We start from the raw sequence: 17,463 nt of genomic DNA on the forward strand, positions 1-17,463 counted from the left end.
AAGTATTGTGACAGCTGGCAGTCATTGCTGAATACAGACATGTGCAAATATCTTCACTGTTCTAGGGGAACTCATCTCTGTTGCATTTTTTCCATATCGTAATTAGCACAGTAACATAAGGCTCATTCTGCTGAAGAACTTGATGCCCACAAGTCCTTATATAAGAATCTGCGAGCGGTAGTAATGCATGAAAGAAACAGGCTCTTGGATAAAAGAATGGAGAGCTCCCTGCGTTTTGTGTTTCCGATAGGGCCTTCGATAAGAATCTGGTGTCATATTATGCTTCATAATCCGTCATACTAAAACAAAAGCTAAGATACGGGAAGAGGAAATGACTTATAAGCTTCTCAGAAGGTTTAGTATTTTGTGTTTATTTTCTCACTTTATACTAAAACAAGGGCGTTCATATGAGAGAAGGAAATGAAATATACGCTTCCAAGACATAATATTTCCTTGTGTACTTCTACTGCCTGCATGAAAGCTCAGGAGTTAATTTTTGGGTGTTGGATAAATTTTGATATCACCTCACATTACTTTGTGAGAAGGTTCCTATTTTCTTGTGATCTAAATAGAGCAGAGATTTCCTCACTGGTTGATATTCTCGTGAGTAATAACACGATACCCGTTCCAACTGCTCCATGGCACCTGTGAGTAGAGTCTCACGTTGGTTAGTATAAGAACATGCACGCAGTGATGTTCGCTCACTGCAGTCAGAGCCAAGGTGATTTCTTTCTGTTTATGGCGAAGGGTCTGCTGCATTGTCCACGCTCAGCCAACATAAACAAACCGCTGCACTTGTCGTGAGCCACGAGAACAAGAGCGCACTGCCTCTGCGAACGATATAATGGAGTTAATATATCCTACTTACTTAACGTAATATGCAAGACATGCAAGACATGGGTTGGGCAAAAATTCAGATTGTAGTAAGTAGCCACTGCATTAAAATACTTTACAGTTACATTTGACGCAATATTTATTGTTGCTTGTCTCTCTCATTTTAATAGTATTGATTCAGATTGTGTGTGAACATGAAAACACACACACATACAGTCATTGATTCGAGTGAGAGTGACGACTGCTGTCTATTGAACAACACAAGCACCATTCAATTCCTCAGTTGGCGCCGAGTGAATGAGATTTCTCAGTTACCTTTCATTGCAAGAATTGTGAGGAGGAGACTGAAAGTAAATGGACTTGTACGCTAAAGACCTGCTAGAAAGCAAATCTTGCTCGATTATCAGATAGTTGTCCACATGGGTTTTGTGAACGAGTATACTTTTATTAACAAACCCACCCACCATCATTACGTAAGATTTCTTGAAGGCGTCAGGGCATTGATTCCACTAAGGTCTTCGATGATGTAGCGTGATGGTTTACTTCCCACCATTCGTTTTCTATATTCGTCCAAAGGTCGCTTGCATTTGTAGGTCCACATGGCAATGACCTTCTTACCTCAGCCCACACGCTCTCTATCGGGTTGATCGTGGAACAAACGGCAACAGCTTTATCCTCTCTTGACCCCGAAACCAATCTTGCACTGCTCTGCTCTGATGGATGGGGCTGTGGTCCTGTAAATAAAACGTTATCCCGTTCCTTCATGGTTCAAATTGCTCTGAGCACTATGGGACTTAACTTCTGAGGTCATCAGTCCCCTACAACTTAGAACTACTTAAAACCTTCTAAGCTAAGGACATCACACACATCCATGCCCAAGGCCTTTCCTTCATATATTTATATTTAAATAAGGATTTGTAATAAATATATTGTATTAGAATTTTCCATAGTGTTTAAGAATTCAGGCCCTGTCATAGATAAGTGAACTAGATTCAACAATCTGATTAGGAATGTGATTTACCGAGTCTGTCATATATGATGAGAGTCGTAGTCGGAAATCCACATTAAGACTGACTGGCTGAATCCGATTAGAATGATCTGGTATCGAACTGAAATTACAGAAATCAGATAATTTGAACGTCTGCATTGCAACAATGCTGCGCACATATGTTCCTTTGGTGGAGTAACAGGTAGTAACTGTCTAAGAGAAAGTGAGGAATAAGTTCACTAGCAGTACTGTAACGTAATTATAACCTATATTTATGTGATGCAAATATTGAATCAAACAATACACATCTGTTTCGGTGGTAGGAAGACACACCATATCGAATCTGCTGAAGACATAATATAATAATAATAATAATCCCGTGTGATGTTAGACCCTCCATCGGGCATCTCCCCAGGTGGCGGATAGGGAAAAGCCTCCCAGATATGGGTGTACCGAGGAAATCAAATACTTGGGCTAGATCACATACCAACACAATCCTCAACGGCTTTTCAACCCGTTGAACCCAAATCCAGACATGTTTGAGTGAAAATCACCGGTACTCTGGTCACCATCTGTTAACTCAATGAGCTCCAGAGGTTTCAACACAAGCCAACATGAACTGTGCAAGTAAATTAAGCCTTACCCCAGGTGGTACACAACCCGCAACTGGATTCGGATTCTGGGGAATCCAGGCTAGCATGGCAGAGAATATCGGAGTTCTCTGGTAAACTTCCCTACAAGCAGAAAACATTCATTGGAACACTAAATATCAGTACATTGATCCAAACAGGAAAGCAAAGTTATCTCATATAAGAATTCGACCAACAAAAAATTCTCTTTCTAGCTCTTCAAGAAACAGAATAACTGATAATGAAACCTTGCATTGGGAAACAATTGCATCTTCAAGAGCAAAACAGAACAAAAGGTAACAAAAGGCACACCAACATTCGGCATGGCATTTCTCGACACACATCCATCATCATCTCTGTCAAAGAAGTCACACCCATCAACAATCGGCTTATCACTATGCTCATCCAGAGCGCCAATAAAAAATATACACTCATCAATGCATATCTCCACACCAACATCTAAAAAAAGAAAAACCCCGAAAATGTCGAAAAATTCTAGAACACACTCGAAAAAACCATGAGAAAAATTTACCAAGAACAACGTGAAAATGCTAATGGGAGTCTTCAACGCTCAATTTGCGATAGAAAAAAACTATAGAAAAATCATTGGTAAAATTTCAACACACCTAAACACTAAAACCAACGGTACACGTCTGATTCACATTTGCCAGAAATTCAAACTCAAAATGATGACTACCCACTTTAGCAAACAACCAGCTCCGAGGTAACATGCTTGCCTACCAGGTGCAAGCTGCTTTCTTTCGCCTTTCGAGACTTGCTGAAAACCATATTTTTAATTCTTTTGTACCACAGCTACAAGCAGGCAGATAGAAATTCAACAAGGGAGTCGTAAGACAAGGCTCCAGCAAAATGTCACCAAACCAGTAGTTTGAAGAGCATTTTCGTCTAGAAATGAATTGCCTTGACGGTTGATAGATCAAAAGCGGAAAAGGTAAAATTTTAGAAGTATACAATCAGAGGGACAAGTGCCTGAGAGATGACTACCCTATCAATTTCCTGGATAGCTGTGTTTCTCAAATCAACAGAGTGCGTTACCAAGCATTAGCACACACGATGTAGTTTTGTTGGTCGATTTCCTTACACTGCGACCGAAAGGTGTCTCAATTGCTGGCAACAATTTCCAGTTGTGATGGACACACCTTTGGGGAAGAATTCGTAGAGCAAAACACACTACATCCACACTACTCTTTTTCCCGAGTTTGCGTCTTTTGGGGGGCTCAGCCTTTCATTTCTTGTTAGCAAGTTAACGACAAAAGCATCATAACTCGTCACCAGTAATAGTACTGCACACGAATGTTTAATGCGCGACCTGATGATGTTCAAGGAAAACTGCAATTATAGTCACTCCGTTGAGTTTTGTTGTTAAAGCAATCAGGGCTCCTACACCAGACTTCTGGACCTTGCCTGTTGAATGCAAAAGTCGAATGATGGTTAAATGGTAATCCATCACTTATATCAGTAGTCGAGAGTTTCTTAATGTGGAAAATCTTATTTGAAACAAGAATATCTTTTTCTGGCGTATATTTCCCAAAACCACTCGCTCCACATACAGTTCAAATATTTCGAGCTACCTCCTCTGCGTTCACCCCTCTGTTATACCGAAAGTAAATACTGTGTTGCAGATGTTATGTTACACCCTTTTTCACTTGCGACCCAATTTTACAACGTTTAACCGTAGTTCATGATTTTCAGGTATGCAAAATCCAATGCTTAACTGCATTATGATAACTAGAACTTCAAATTCGAAAATGACAGTTGATACATACACTGACAGCGTCGCGTCGCGTTCTCCTGTGTGGCGCCCAATTTCAGGCGGCGGCGGCGGTAGCCGTTGCATGGCGAGGAAACACTCGAGCGTAAGCTGCAGTGATCGCGACGCAACCACGAGCTGTCCTGCGGAACTGTTTCTGAAAGAGTTTGTTATTACTATGGGGTAGAATGTGAAGCGAATTATTTTCGATGTTCAATCAGACTCATAACTTAAGACGAGAGCCGAAATGTGGTTAAAAAAATAAAAAAAAAAAACAAAAACGAGATACAGTTGGATGCGAACACGCGACTGTAAGTTTACAATGCATGACGATTACCACCGGAAAAAGGGCAAATAAAATCCCCAATACCTCGTAAGTACACAATACTTCCTCCTGACACTTCCACATTTTACAGCGTTGCCAGATTGTGCAGACGACCGGAATTGGAGTTGTCAAAGGCGTCGGTTTTATTGGCCACCTTAAGTGAACGACTCGGACTTAGTCTCTGTGGCGTCCGGCCAGCTGTCTGTTGTTAGTCTAAGACTGATCATTGCCTGCACAGTCGAGCATATACAACACCACACATTTCACTGACTCATCTTCAGAAATGCTAATACTTCATCTTTGCGAAATTACTAGGCTTACTTTCTGACGAAGTGTCAATTTCAGCAATTTTTCCTGTACATGTAAAACATTTGTTGCCTTGTTTGTCGTTGTTATTGCTAAGCTTTGTATCAACACCACTTGCCTATAGCACTGCTGTGAGTTATCGATGAAGCCGTTCAGCTTCAAGCTCTGCTCACTGTTGGGTATCTCCAGTCCCGCCCCAAGCTACCATAAGCAGCTCATATTGTATGATAGCCAATATGTTGGCATCTAATTTCGAAAACATCATTGGCCTTGCGAGACCTCACACTCCAGATTTTCCTAATTAGACACTAAACCCCACCACGGGTCGGCTAGCCGCCGCAGCTACTAAGTCGATCTCATTCACCTAACGTGGACAATGTAACCAGTCGCCTCTGAGAATTCTAAATCTAGCTATTGCTCGAGCTTGCAATACTGTATGGTGCGGAAGTGTACGCAGGAAGTGCTGTCATTCTTCACGAGCTGTCGCTGTGATTTGTTTTATCATGGTCTAGTGGAATGTAGGTATGAACTCTCGAGTTCGAGTCCATTCCATTTTTCTACATTTTTAATCAGATTTCGGTTTTCTGCTAATGTTATCAGTCTGATGGAAACTCGAAGATAATTCGTACGCTTTCTAACCTACCTGTGATTGCAAAAACTTCCAGTGACTATTCCGCCGAACAGCTTGTGGCTGCGTCAAGATCGGGACAGTTAACGCTTTAGACTTTTCTCGCCATTCAACGGCTGCCGGTCACCGGCTACCGGCCATGCGCCACCTACCGCCTTAAAGCCAGGCGCCGTCCGCCAGGTGAAGGCGGCGGGGCTGTGAGTGAACTAATCAACTGTCATTTTCTTATTTCAAGTTCTTGCACTTAGCTTTGAGTTGGTCCTCTTTCGGATTAATTTATTTTATCTTAATTATGATGTAATAATTGCTGTATTAACCGTGTGTGGCAGTTGGACTTGTAAAATACGGGAGACAGTGGCGTGCAGCTATGTGATGCTGATACTCTCTTTTGTCTGTGAGAGTTGCGGTGCACCACACGAATTAGTTTAAATTATAGTAAACAGACGTTAGCAGCAAATTATCGCAGATGAAACCTATTAATTTTAATGTTAACAACCTTTGAGGTGACGTTACTTCATCATGGAGTCATTAAACTCCCAGGAATGTGCCCATATTCAAATATATGTAATTATCCTAGATAGCACAGCACTTTTCATCAAAATTAAACTTTAATGAGTAATCTGATAAACACTGAAGATAAATACTACTGTGGTGGTAAAATATTTAATGTTAATAATATAAAAACATTTTAGACAAGGTATAAAAAAGTTTAAGTCAATTAACAATATGTAATCCGAAATTACGTTATGGGTGTCAGTTCCTACCTATACCTGACTGTCATTGACAAAAGCTCTGATTTCGTCATACGCCACTGGTTTTGATTTGCAAAGTGCACATGCCACCACAGTTTCCTGAAGAAAAGAAGTAGAAGTTTCACTTTACCTTGTGGAGTCTTCTTCTCAACAGTAACAGCGGCACACAGCATCCATTACGAAATTTGGCTGGTTTATAATACGTAAATGAACTCTCAGTGTAAATCGGCGAACGAATTTTTATTCAAATAAGTACTACATTTCATCACTGTAAAAATTTTTGGTTTAAAACACTGAAATTATAAGGACGTTGTTTTTTAATACATAAGTATACACACGAGATATGTATTTGTTTTATAAATGATCAGTATATTATCACACAACTTCGAGCTCCAATTAAGCAATGGCTTTTACACGTTTTGCCAATATGGCTTCCCTACTCGAAGTCCACTTTAAGTCGTAGCAAAGAGAAAATAAGACTGTTACATGTTGTAGCACAGACCAGATAAAAATGTTGCATTTAACGTTGCTACTGAAACATGAAGTAGCAGCTTATTATTTGTGGCTCTGAATGCTACAGCATCTCCAGTTGCATGCGTAGGCAGCGGTATATCTCTTACAGCTTGCAGAGTCCCATGATCCACAATGCAATTAGATTTTCACTCCACAATGAGTCAGAGAAAACCTCTTCTGACACAACACACTGTTTAGCTACATATTTTATGAAATATTTGCATCATTCAGCAGTCTTACAAGGCTATTTTTGCCAGTTCTCCATTTTCGCCACGCAAACACCATTCAGATGCACTGTGCTCGCACTACTAATGTCTATTTATACAATCTTTGTTCGAGAGCCGTCTGTTTTAAAAGAAAGGCTGGATAACGCCGCTCAGAATAATATGCTCGAATTCTCTTAACAACTATTACTTATTTCTGAAGCCGTGACTGTTTATAATACACAATATATAATTTTACAGTCGTTTTAACACTCTAAGCATTTTAACAAAATATATTTAATGATTTGTTAATACAGTTTAGTAAATATGTCACAGATTGTCTGACAATTGCGCCACGAGGTGGCAGCAAGCTACGGTGGTACATAACCTACACGTTTTTACATCCAGATTGCGTCATTGCAACTGCTAGATGACATGAGCGTCCAGATTAGCCGTGTGTCATACAGAACCTCTTTCCATGCCAGCGGACCACTGCTTCAGCGGTACCACGTGTTATTTTTCAAAGTTATGATGTACAAATACGAACAGTTCACCTGATCGAAACTTAGTAATTCTGTTAATAAAGATATTGTTTAGTGTTGTAATGTTACCTGTATAGTTATACCTTGCAGTTACATACTGGATTTTGCACGTTTGAAAGTTATGAACTTTGTTCGAGTTGTAAAATAAATTCGCAAGCGGAAAACCGTCTAACATTGGCGAAATATTAGTTTCATCGGATTTAATAGAGGAGTGTAGGCAGCAGACGGAGGGACCCGGAATCTTTGTGTTAAGTGTTGGGTGAGTACCTTTGGGCAATATACAACGGAAAGGGATTTTCTTGTTTCAAGAAAGATCATTCTGGGATGAATGACTTTTCACTTTCAGGAGGTCTCGAAATCAGGATATGCGTGATGAACTGTGTGTGATAAACTACGACCATTAAAGTGCCATGCGACACTTGAATTCCAGACGCAAGGTTCAAACGTCGGATGTAGGAGTACTCGATGCTCTAATTCGGAGCAACAAAAATCAAAGCTGTGGTTATAACTGCATTTGTTCTTGAACGTCATTAGTTCATACACCGAGTTTTCCTCTGCAATATTTTTACTGGTGGCGGCTATGGTGCCCATTTCTTAAGTTTTTAAGTCTAAATTGACGGCTGAGCCGTAGCAAGAGATATATACTCGAGCAAAGGTCAGTGCGAAGGTACGTTGTGTATGTTAACTGAAAAAGGGCGTTGTACACTAGGGGTTCCTCCCTATGCGTGTGCCCCTCGTAGCTGGTGAAGTGTTGGCAGAAGAGTCAACACCGTGTTGCTAGAGGAGGCCGAAATGCACGCTTTTAAACTCACGCAGACTGGCGTGAGGTCTGGAACATTACAAGGAAATGAGAACTTAGAAAAACGGACGCAGTTGCTGTAATACTTAACGTTAATCCATAATTGTAGAACATCGCTCTTGATTGTACATGCTTCACAAGATAATTATCAAATGCTATGGCGCCTTGCTAGGTTGTAGCAAATGACGTAGCTGAAGGCTATGCTAATTTGTCAGTGTAGCTTCGCTAGCAAAGTCTGCTGTACAACTGGGGCGAGTACTAGGAAGTCTCTCTAGACCTGCTGTGTGGTGGTGCTCGGTCTGCAATCACTGACAGTGGCGACACGCGGGTCCGACGTAAACTAACGGACCGCGGCCGATTTAAAGGCTACCACCTAGCAAGTGTGGTGTCTGGCGGTGACACCACAGCTGGTATTTGCTACCAACAACTGAGACACGCCAGACGAAAATGCATCGCGAGTCGCTGCTGCACGATTACACGCTCTGCTGATCTCAAAACCGAATACTGTCCAGGAGGTTGCTTTAGAAAGTATCGCTCATGCATTTATTATTCCCATCTGATGCCCATGCCGGGATTGTTACTGCTACGAGGGTACGGAATTCAGTTACTTGTGGCCCTATTGCACACGACTTTGTCGATTGCACTTGCTGGGGTACTTGCTTGATAACTGTTGCCATTCAAAGACTTCGTAGGTTTTTATAATTGCGGGTGTCGATGGCAGTTTAGGCGTAGGGCCGGAAGAGGACACCATTTGGTGTCGAATCTGGTAGCATGTATTAAAACGTATAAACGACGCTGAATTCCAATACAGTTGTTGGTTTTGTTATCATTATTCGAGTACTGACAGTAATGTCTACACTAAGTCACCCTTAAACAAACTCATAATTCAGTGAATAACTACTAAAAAAACGACAAACACCATCTCTCAGTTATGACAACAAAATTAATGCTTCTGATGCTTTGTCAATAAAAGCGAAAACGGTCTATATAGAAGAACTTTTCTAGTTGCATTACGTCTAAGACAGAGAGAATCCGAAACAATAACTCGTTCATCAAGCTGAGGGTGGAGCTCCGGTCCTGAGCAGTATCTGCGCAGAATGTTATTAATCTAGCCACTGACGTTTTCGTATGAACGACGCATCTAGGCTACCATAATACGCAAACGAGAATTATTGAGTTGTAATGTGACGGCATAGACGGGCAGACGGTTGTACAATTTGCCGAGACTACCCACATGCCGCTGGTTCATAGCGCCAAACTACTACTACGTTATATTATAGACCAGTTTTAATTTCCGTCTATTCAAGAACTGCTAAACAGTGGATAAAAAGCATCGACATCTCTGCATTCCACACGCTACACATACCCATTATATGCCAATGAATCGCATCAAAATGTGTGATGCTTGTATCTTTCTGCCAAGAAATTAGTTTCTTTCGCAACAGACGGTAGCCCCGTTGAGGAGGAGATAAACAAGTGTTACGGTCTACCACACTGCCGTTCACGCTCAATCCCTCTTCCACGCACCACAACAACGGTGGATGTCTCGTAACTTCCGGCTATGAAGGGAGATTTATACCTACAAGGCGATTCCGTGGCGATGGTGCAAACTTTCAGGGATGATGGACAAGAGTATATAAGAGTAATCGTAATCCCTAAGTATTTAGTTAAGTTTAATGCCTTTAGATTTACGTGATTTACCGTGTAACAGAAATTTAACGGATGCCTTTTTGTAAGCATGTGGAGAACTTTACGTATTCATTATTTAGAACCATTTCTTGAGTCATTGTTTCGTGATGGTGATAACCCATGTCAAATACATTTGAATTAGAATCTACGATTGCTGCTGGTGGATTGCTATCATAAGAGAAAAGCGCCTGATAAATGATTATTTCTGTTTGCAGTAAGCTTAAAACACTGGCACTCCAAAATAGTAGTAACAGGTTAACAGAACGAAGCGAATGGCAGTGCCTTTACGTATTTCCCGAGTTCTTGCAGTTCGATAGTTGCACAGTAACGGGTCCTTTACGCTATGCTAATATTAACCGGGGAATTAACGAAGTGTAGTTGGTAGAACACTGCTGTAGTACTACACTTTGTGTTGAATGTGACTCGAGAAGCTATGTTAATTTTACTTTTCGCACGGCACCTGACAACTTACTCAATGACGTCTTAACTGTCCTGACAGTTCAATTGCCTGCCGCGTAAATTCTGTAAAGTGTTATAATAGACGGTAGTCAGTGCTGAAAGCAGACTTTAGTAAAGATCTTCATTGCTGTAGGGTAAACACTCCTTTGCGAATGTCCCTCCACAGTATAACTAATAAAATAAAGTAATGAATATTGTGCTGAAACACTTGATGCCCGCAAATCCTTAAATAAGACCATGAGAGCAGTGGTAAAGCATGAAAAGAAACGGACGGTTAGCCGAACGAACGGAGAGCTCGGGATAAGAATGCGGTGTCATTTCATGCTTCAGAATCCTAGAATAATCATTTTCTTCACTTTATACTACAGTAAGTGCTATGGATGAGAAGAAGAAATCAATTATATGCTTCCCAGGAAAAGTAATTTCTTGTGTACTGCAATCGAGGGCAGATAAGCCTGTTAATTCTATTTTTGGGGGTGTGTGTTGATAATTATGGTATCACCTCATCTTACTTTGTGAGAAGGTTCGTTTTCTCTCAGGGTCAAAAGAGATTGGGCATTTTATGACTGGTTAACATTTCGAGACTCGTGACTGTTTCCATTGTATGTGTGAATATAATTTCACGTTGGTTACCCAAAACGCGTCTATACTACGTTCAGAGCCAGGATGTGCGCCTTTCGGTTTATATCTTAGTGTCTACTGCAGTGCCTGCCGGAGTGGTCGAGCGGTTCTAGGCGCTACAGTCTGGAACCGCGCGACCGCTACGGTCGCAAGTTCGAATCCTGCCTCGGGCATGGATGTGTGTGATGTCCATAGGTTAGTTAGGTTTAAGTAGTTCTAAGTTCTAGGGGACTGATGACCTCAGAAGTTAAGTCCCATAGTGCTCAGAGCCATTTGAACTATTTTGTCTCCTGCAGTATCCGTCGGCCAGTCAACATAAACATTTCAGCCACTGTTTATCGCTGCACTGCCCGCGAATCAAGGTCTCAAGAGAGCACTGTCTACGCTGAATATATTTGAGACCTAATAAACCCTCCAAGAATTTAATTTACGCAATATGCAGGACACGGAAAGAGCAGAAATTAATTTTGGAACGTGTCGTTTCAATAAAATACTTCACAGTAATATTTAATGCACTTTTTATTGACGCTTGTCTTTTATATGTTAATGGTATTTATTCGCACAGTGCTCAAAAGTGAGCGAGGGCGCGTGCCAGCGTGCACACACACACACACACACACACACACACACACACACACACACACACACACACACACGCGCGCGCGCGCGCGCGCACACGCACACATACGCAGAGTCGCATTGGCCAGTAAACAGGCGACCAATGTGTGTCTGACAGCTTACGCTTCAAATCATTTCGTAGTTGCTGCGAACTTCGAGAGGCTCCTTACGTTCTGGGCAGTGCAGTATCTGTGAGAATTTCGTGATAACATTAATTCAACATGTTGTTGTTGTTGTTGTGGTCTTCAGTCCTGAGACTGGTTTGATGCAGCTCTCCATGCCAATCTATCCTGTGCAAGCTTTTTCATCTCCCAGTACCTACTGCAACCTACATCCTTCTGAATCTGCTTAGTGTATTCATCTCTTGGTCTCCCTCTACGATTTTTACCCTCCACGCTGCCTGCCCTCCAATACTAAATTGGTGATCCCTTGATGCCTCAGAACATGTCCTACCAACCGATCCCTTCTTCTGGTCAAGTTGTGCCACAAACTTCTCTTCTCCCCAATCCTATTCAATACTTCCTCATTAGTTATGTGATCTACCCATCCAATCTTCAGCATTCTTCTGTAGCACCACATTTCGAAAGCTTCTATTCTCTTCTTGTCCAAACTGTTTATCGTCCATGTTTCACTTCCATACATGGCTACACTCCATACGAATACTTTCAGAAATGACTTCCTGACACTTAAATCAATACTGGATGTTTACAAATTTCTCTTCTTCAGAAACGCTTTCCTTGCCATTGCCAGCCTACATTTTATATCCTCTCTACTTCGACCATCATCAGTTATTTTGCTCCCCAAATAGCAAAACTCCTTTACTACTTTAAGTGCCTCATTTCCTAATCTAATTCCCTCAGCATCACCCGACTTAATTAGACTACATTCTATTATTTGTATTATTACGAAATAGAGGAGGAAGTGTAAGGGATATGATAAGTGAGTTGGGGTGGCAATCATTAAAACATAGGCGTTTTTGGCTGCGGCAGAATGTTTTTATGAAATTCCAATCAACAATAAAAGAACTCAGAGCTCGCACGGAAACATTGAAGTGTTCGTTATTCCTGCGCGCTAATTTGAGAGGGGAACGTTAGAGAAACAGCTTAAAGTTTGTTCGATGAGCCCTCTGCCAGGCATTTACTGTGGATTGAAGAGTACGTATGTACATGTAGATGTAAATAAAAGTGTTAGTACGCATACAAAAAGACAAATGTCCGCAAATTATTTTTATTATTTCACCAACTATTATACAATAAGAGGCCGTCCAGAAAAAGTTTGGTAACTCAGTGATAGTAGACGGCCTTCCAGGACTGTAACTGAATTATCCTAGTAGGTCTGCAAGTTATTTACTTGTAACTGCGATGAAGTATTCTGAATAGTTCGTGCGTAATAAGTGACAGAGAGTTCGAATATTTAAGTTTTCGACTGCATGAAGGTTATTTTACGATTAAATCACCATATCCCTCATCATTTACTGCTTTGTTCAGCCTTAATCTCTACTACAGAAATCAGAAAATGTTCACGTTCTCGATGCGACACCAGCTGTATGCTCCTGCAGCTGTGGCCATAGATTTAAACACTTCTTTAAAAGCATCTTTAAACTCAGATATGTTTTTCTCTTCCTCTGTTTTAATTGAGAACAACCGCAACGAATTTAATTCACAGAATCCTACTTAAACCTTGAGTTTGTACTGCAGTGCTGTGTAGGTTAGGCGCTATGGAAATTTCTGGAAATTTGTGGTAAGTTCCTATAGGACCAAACTGCTGAGGTCATCGGTCCCTAGGCTTACACTCTACATAATCCAACTTAAACTAACTTACGCTAAGGACAACATATACACCCATGCCCGAGGGAGGACTCGAACCTCCGACGGAGGGAGCCGCGCGAACTGTGGCAAAGCGCCTTCAGAATGCGCGGCTACCCCGCGCAGTTTAGGCGCTTTTCTGTCGCTTATTTGCCCTCCTTTTTTAAATGGTTGAGATGGAACAATGGAAACGATGAATGTTCGCCATACGGTGTCTTCGTATTTACCTGAACAATTTATCTTCAGAGCAAGAGCAAAATAACCAGTCAGAAAATGATAACAAGAATACAGTCAATATAGCCTACAGTGTGATTCCGTAATGATGTTACAAACGTTCAGGAAAGGTCGAGAAGAGTAAACAAATAAATTTGAGGTAAGGAATCGTGGTGGTAAAACGACTAATTCGAAAGTCAAAAGTGAAAATCATTCTGATACCTACGACATTGGACCTCTTCTACTGGGAGCAGGTAGTGTGGACCAAAACAAGAAAAAATTGTCTAGCAAACATGGGATCTAAAAAGCATAACTTAATAGCTATTGACAACTTGTGCAATGCAAGAATTGTGTTTCACAGTAGCAAAAATGGACAGCTGCGCATAGCACCAACGTTAGAGCCCATGTTTCCCGGGAATTTCTCTCTTGTTTTGGTCCATACATCTATCTCTCAAAATATGGAAAGCAAAGAGACCGTAGTAGCAGAGGCCCATTGTCGAAGGGATCAGAACGATTTTCGCTTATAACTTTAGAATCGCCTTGCAGGTGTAAATTTCCGAACGTTGTCGTATGTTACGACACATTAACAGTTGTTGTGGTGGGTGGATGAGAGAGTGATCGTCAACAATTGTGTGACAGGCCGCAACACTTGTTTCTCGCCTCCGCAACAAGGCTACCGTCTGCTGCGAAAGAAATTAAGTTGTAGGCAGAAAGATACAGCATTGAACTTTTTGCTGCGGTTAATTTGTGGCGTCCATAATTACGATGCCACAACGTAGGTGTACGCTCTCGTAAGTTGGTACTGCGAGAGAAAAGTAACTACGCCGACCACAGCGCCCTCTGCCGACGATGTGGAGCTCAGAGAGTGCCGTCTTGATTTCGCATATTTTTCATCAAGAGCAGACGGCCTGGGAATATCGCGTCTACTTCCGAGTGGGCTAGCTTGATATTGAGACTTTCTAATAGTTAAGTTCAGTTAAAGTTTTGACAGCAACGAGTATTTGTTAGTTTTGAGATGATACAGAACACACAGCTTAATTTCACAGGATCAGACATGGACTACGGCTTCACACCTACGTGCTCATCCTAGCCAAAGTTATGTATGCATTTGATATTTACTTGTGTTTTTGGCTCTATTAAAAGAGTGAAAGTTACGTGCAGTACCGAAGTACTTCACCTCTCTTGCGCCTTAGGTTACTTAGGTTCAAGTAGTTCTAAGTTCTAGGGGATTGATGACCATAGATGTTAAGTCCCATAGTGCTCAGAGACATTTTTTTACTAACACATTGTTTTTGTCCGTTCTTTCAGTACTTATAGACTAAATGACGAGTTTGCTTAAGGATGACTTCGTCTAGACATTACTGTGAGCGTGCTATGTTCCTTGTTCCAAATTCTGGTGACAACTCCTTCGCCTTTCATGTTAGCTGATTTGATTTTCTACACTTCTTTTGGAGATCGCTTTTTCGGACATGCCGTATGGCTTCGGTGCACATTAAACTACTTGCTTTGGAAAGTTATTTTATTCAGCGATTACGAAGTCTCTCTTTGGATGTTCACGTTTTGCAGTCAGTGTTCTCAAGGAAAATGATTTCACATCGTATAAGGATCAAAAGACGTGTTGCCTAGTCATAATACTTAACAGTGTAACAACTGGAACACTTAAGAAATGTGAATATTGTCTGCTGAATGAGATTTTCAGAATTCAGTGCGCTGAAGACAAAAGGAAAACAGAAATGATTGATACAGTTATTGATCTATTGTATTCATTTTGCTGTCGGTGCACCTAAATGTTATAAGCAACTATGCCCCGGTCTATAAAGCTAGTTACAGAGATGGCAGTAAAAGTAATCGACACATAATTTTTATATTCCGACCCTCACCAGCCGCGTCTTTGACACGCGAACTATAATCACTTCCGCAACCACATCAAAGCACACATCTCCTTGTTTTCTTCGTGCTTATAGTATAATTGAATCTTGGCAACGACTCAGAATAAGTTTATCAGCTCTATGACCAACGATCTGTTCCTTGGATGACACAGAACTGTCCTGCTAAATTTAATTGTAATTACCATTGAATAATCCTTGTAATTTTTACTTAGGGTGAGGCGTATCGTCAGTTTATGGTTTTGAATCTAGACAGTCATTACACGTGGAAATTGCAATTAATCTCGTTTCTCATGTTGCAATTCGTGTGTCCTAGCCACCACTGCGCTATAATCGAGATATATGCAGTGCATCTTTTTGCTACCTCTGGGGCGACACTGGCGCTTGTCAGACTGAGGCTGTATTGGCTCGCCGAACCAATCTCACTGAAGGCTACATTGTCAGTTGTTCTGTTACAGAGCTACAAACAGCCTCAGCGAAAATCAATAATCATATCTGAAGAAAAATTCTTCATCGAAAATCGTCTCACTTCTGGCGGTGCTTCATAGTGGAAGGGCGTAAAACATGATACTTTACAGCTGATAATGTCTCTTTTCGCTTCTGTCGACAGAACTTTGGTTTTTGTGAATACATCGTTCAATTTGTGAAATTCTGCGTTTCCATGCTACTTGGGAATGGAACGCAACAGCAAGTAAACACCGACAGTTTAGAAGTCCAAAGTGAGTAATTTCTTACTAATTCGTGCCGATATAGGCAAATTTGTGTTATACATAGTTCATATTTTATTAAAACGGACTTTCGTCGTAAGGTCATTATGGTAAGTTACATTTCATTTATATCAGAGCAATTTTCTTGGCGGTTGTTCGATAAGGAGCGAGAAAGGTAAACATTTGAAGGCATAAGATCAGAACTATAACAGCGTGAAGGATAGCTTCCGAAGCAACCTCCTGGATAGTATTCGGTTTTGACATGAACACAGTTTGTTATCGTGCAGTGAGCAACACGCGTTGCAGTTTCGTTTGGTGTATCTCAGTTGTTGGCAACAAATACCAGCTGCCATGGGCTTACACCTGGCAAGGAATTCCTAGTGTAAGCAACACGCGTTGCAGTTTCGTTTGGTGTATCTCAGTTGTTGGCAACAAATACCAGCTGCCATGGGCTTACACCTGGCAAGGAATTCCTAGTGTACTAGACGCTTTTACAGCCAACAGATACAAAATACGTTCACTCTGACCTTTGCTCAAGCACATCTCTCTTGCTATGGCTCTGTCGTTACTTCACTCATAAAAATTAAGAAATGGCCACCATGACTCGCCACCAGTAAAAATATTGCATAGGAACTCAATGTATGAACTGATGACGTTCAAGCACAAACGCAGCTGTAAAGACAGCTTTGATTTTCGTTGCTATGAATTAGAGCACGGAATACCCCTACATCCGACTATTGAAACTTGCCTACTGAATGCAAATGTCCACGATGCTTAAATGGTCACAGTTAATCACACACAGATCATCACATATATCTGCTATCGAGACCTCCTGAATGTAAAAACTCATCAAGCCAGAACGATCTTTCTTGAAACAAGAAAATCCTTTTGTTCGGAATTTTTCGTTTCTTTTTTAGTTACTTTTTACTTTTTAATTTTTTTATTTTTATTTATTTATTTGTATATTTCTGTCCTAACTGTGCTAAGTTATGGTAGACTTCTCTAACGGCTCATGGCCTGCAAATATTGGGAGCGTGACAAGAAAAAGAAACAAAAGGTTGGAATAAAGGAGAAAACGAAGAAAGAATACTGAGTAGGTGTGCCACGCTCTTCTTCGATTGCGTCTCACGCTCACTGGCCTGGACTTGCTGTTACACCGTACCTTTACGAGAGTG

General features: G+C 41.0%; 1 protein-coding gene across 1 annotated transcript in view; it reads left to right on the forward strand.

Annotated features, from left to right (window-relative positions):
* The window catches only part of LOC124742380, a 145,770-nt gene that overhangs the window by 106,142 nt on the left and 22,165 nt on the right, over nucleotides 1–17,463 (forward strand). The window lies entirely within an intron of this gene.

Source organism: Schistocerca piceifrons, unplaced genomic scaffold, assembly GCF_021461385.2.
Source record: "Schistocerca piceifrons isolate TAMUIC-IGC-003096 unplaced genomic scaffold, iqSchPice1.1 HiC_scaffold_2315, whole genome shotgun sequence".
Classification (NCBI taxonomy): Eukaryota; Metazoa; Arthropoda; class Insecta; order Orthoptera; family Acrididae; genus Schistocerca; species Schistocerca piceifrons.